The following is a 500-nucleotide window of genomic DNA, read 5'->3' as shown; positions in this document are numbered from 1 at the left end:
AGGTCTGGACCTTGGATCCCACACAGCAGGTAGCAAGAGCTTCCCAGCGAGCCAGAGAACAGTGAGGGTGACTGACCATGAACCCAGGGCCACCGGCAGGGTCACCGGACCCAGGAGGCTCCCACCTCCTCCCCCAACCAGCTCTCCCCGTTACCTGGCGCTCTGGCCCCGGGAGGCCCTGCCAGGGTGGCACATACCAGGCCACCCCCCTGCCCAGCTCCAGCACCAGCGGCTCTGGGGACCCAGGCCCGGAGACTCACAGGCATGCTTCCAGCCTGACAGCCACGCCCTGACCTCAGGGTCCTGAAAACACCCTCTTTCCAAGGGCAGACAGGAGCGCCCTGAGATGCCCCACATACGGTGGGCGGCAGAATCTCAGCAGGAGGCACGGGAGCTAGGAACACGAATGCAAACGGCCAGGACCTGCTAACCCGTGCTGGTGCCCACCCACCCTCACCCAGAGGAGCTCGGGGCGCCTCAGGCGGGTGAGCAGCAGCAGG

Source organism: Bison bison, unplaced genomic scaffold, assembly GCF_000754665.1.
Source record: "Bison bison bison isolate TAMUID 2011002044 unplaced genomic scaffold, Bison_UMD1.0 scf7180017849866, whole genome shotgun sequence".
NCBI classification, from domain to species: Eukaryota; Metazoa; Chordata; class Mammalia; order Artiodactyla; family Bovidae; genus Bison; species Bison bison.
This window is presented reverse-complemented; position numbering follows the sequence as displayed.